Here is a 3,010-nt window from a genome sequence, read left to right as displayed (position 1 = left end):
AGTACTTAAATTATATAAATCATATTGCATTAAATCCCTTATTGAATATGTATCTCAATAATCATCCAACATTGATTATATAATCACATATAATTCACAATTTACCTTTTGTCATTTAGAACAATATTCCGAATCAACCCCAATAAACTGATTCTCAAAGATTGATCACATTGAGCACAAACCATCACACAGAATCACACCAAAGCAGACTCTTAGGACATGTAGCCTACGATAACTTCACTAAACGGTACGTCTCCAATGAATATAAAAACCTGACTAAAGCATCTATTAGATCCACGAGAGATCCACCATCCATTAAATCATGTACAAGGACACACACACTTAAAACACCGAGCAACTGCACTCTATCTTACTAGAAGAATATTTCTGTGTCCCAGTATAAACAATTCAACTGAGGCGCTAATCACCCTTCACTGCCGGAGTCCTCTCTTCCAAAGAAAGGATGTGGCCATTATGTTCAAGACCCAGAATCAACCATTAAGGGAGCAATCTACCTACTTACCCCTGCTTCGGGGAAGGAGTGAATTCCATCTTGTGTAACTGAGTCCCCAACTCCCCATTCAGACAAATCCCCAAAAAGATAGGCTTGGTTAGTTGGCAATCTAGCCACTCGCACCCATACTAATCAAAGGACTGGCCTCAAAGGCAGGAGTTCCCAAAATACTCAAGATTAAGGTCATGTCACCTATGGTCGTTTAGGTGAGATGTAAGTCTCAAGTATCAACGGAGTTATGTAAAGAGACAAATCATCTCGTGGTCCGGTCGTATACAAACTCTTTGTATAGGACACCCCGCTTACATGTCTCCACATGAATGGTCAAGATCAACCATTTGTAGTAGTTCACAACACTTGTAAACCTCTACAAAACGGGTTGTATCCCTAGTGTCACCAGTATAAGGTATCCGTCCTTAATCCGTATACTACAAACTTTTTTAAGTTATCACTTAAGGCATGATTCACTTGTATATATCATATACATGCTTAAGTTTACATACAATAACCACAGATCTTTGTTTATTGGATATGAGTAAATGTAAGATAAAATAACTCTTACTTTATTCATAACAATGTGTACAAAGTTTACAAACTACGAGACTCTAGGAGAATTAGGACACCAATCCCAACAATCTCCTACTTGTCCTAATGCTTCGGGAGACTAATGTACAATACATGAAAAATACAAGTACAATATACAATAAACTAGGACATACTTTATACCCCAGTATCATCTCTCACTTGCCCTAGACAAGATGTCGGATGTCCTGTAGACCCAGACTCACCAGATGACCCTCGAACACTTTAGCCATGAGAGCCTTTGTAAATGGATTAGCAACGTTGTGCTCCAACGCGACCTTCGTGACTATCACATCACCGCAATGCACAATCTCCCTGATCAAATGGTATTTTCATTCTATATGCTTGCCTCTACAATGACTCCGAGGTTCCTTCGAATTTGCCACAGCCCTACTGTTATCAAAATAAAGAGTGATCGACAAAGATATATTTGGAACCACTTCCAAATCTGTAAGGAATTTCCTCAGCCAAACAGCCTCCTTAGTAGCTTCACAAGTGCCTACGTATTCGACTTCTATAGTGGAGTCCGCGATGCATCCTTGCTTGATGNGACAGTCGCTGGTGTGATTTTCTAAGCTCAAATCTAAAATCAAAATAATGTGACTAATTTAATCCTTAATCCAACTTAGTGGCTATCCAAAATCTTTCAAGAAACCCAACCACCAAAATAGATCTTACCAAAATCTAAGAGTCAAACTGCTGGAAGACGGTACAGCACGCGGCGGTCAGGAGGTTTGATTGGCGGTGGCACGCGGGGGTTAGGGGGCTGGAGCGACAGCGTCGTTCGTGGCTAGGAGCAGCGGCAACTCAGATGGCTCTCCGGCTGGGCGAGCGGTGCGACATCGGGTTTCGGTAGTGAGGAAGGCGGTGGTAAGAAAGGTTGTGACCGACAGTGAGAGAGACGGCGGCAAGATGGGTTTGGGCAGTGAGGGAGGCGGCGGCGAGAGAGGTTGTGACCGACAGTGAGGGGCGGACGTTCGAGCGAGAGAGATGCGTGAAGGAGATGGGGGGTGCCATTTTTATTTTAAAAAAAACTAATAATAATAATAATAATAATAAAATGAAAATAGTATAACGTTAATTAAATCCTTTCCTTAACCCACTTTATACTATTTAATTCCTTTCCTTTTTCCAAAAATAATTAATTCTTGCCATAACTTTGAAAATTGAATAATTTTTTAATAATTTCCACGACAACACTTAAATCCTCGCACTTATACTTTAAATTCAAAATTCCAAATATGCCTTTCAACTAAGGACAATTACTGAAAAAGGAAAAATTTTACATTATTAATTAATAAATAAAAAGGTGTGGAATGTTACATGTACATTCATTGAAAATTGATGGACCGGGATAGTTAGCCTCAAAACCGGAAATAAAAGCTATCTACTACAAAAAAACATCAAGTCAACTGATTCAAACAGGCGAACCGAGTCTTGAACGGCCTAGGAGAAGCCTCGTCAGTTGATCGTGCAATAGCTTCTTGTGATCGTCGAGTAACGCTGATCGAGTATAAACGATCATGTAGCGAGGATCAAGTGCCTTTGAATTATGCGATGAAGCATGAAGGCCACGCGATCGTGCAACGCATATCGAACAATGCATGCCATGAGATCGAGTAGACAACGACTATGTGATGAAGCATGATTTTCTAAACGATCGAGAAGCAAGTGTCGAGTATCGTATACTGAGTGACCGAGTAGCTAGTGAATATGCGATGAGCATGCTGGACTACACGATTTTTTAGTGCACGCGCCATGCGTTGAGTATCATATACTTAGCGATCGTTTACCCCGTGCGTTTATGCGATCAAGTAGCCAATGCAACACAATCGAGTAAAGAGTGTGATTGCAAATACTACACAATCAAGTAGAACTTTTCTACACGATCACATAGCCAAATCTAAACGATAT

At 40.4% G+C, this 3,010-nt stretch overlaps 1 pseudogene; it reads right to left on the bottom strand.

Moving 5' to 3' along the window:
- LOC120090340 overlaps positions 1 to 3,010 on the bottom strand; it is a 19,942-nt pseudogene that overhangs the window by 10,251 nt on the left and 6,681 nt on the right.

This window comes from Benincasa hispida, chromosome 11 (genome assembly GCF_009727055.1).
Source record: "Benincasa hispida cultivar B227 chromosome 11, ASM972705v1, whole genome shotgun sequence".
Lineage (NCBI taxonomy): Eukaryota > Viridiplantae > Streptophyta > Magnoliopsida > Cucurbitales > Cucurbitaceae > Benincasa > Benincasa hispida.
This window is presented reverse-complemented; position numbering and strand designations above follow the sequence as displayed.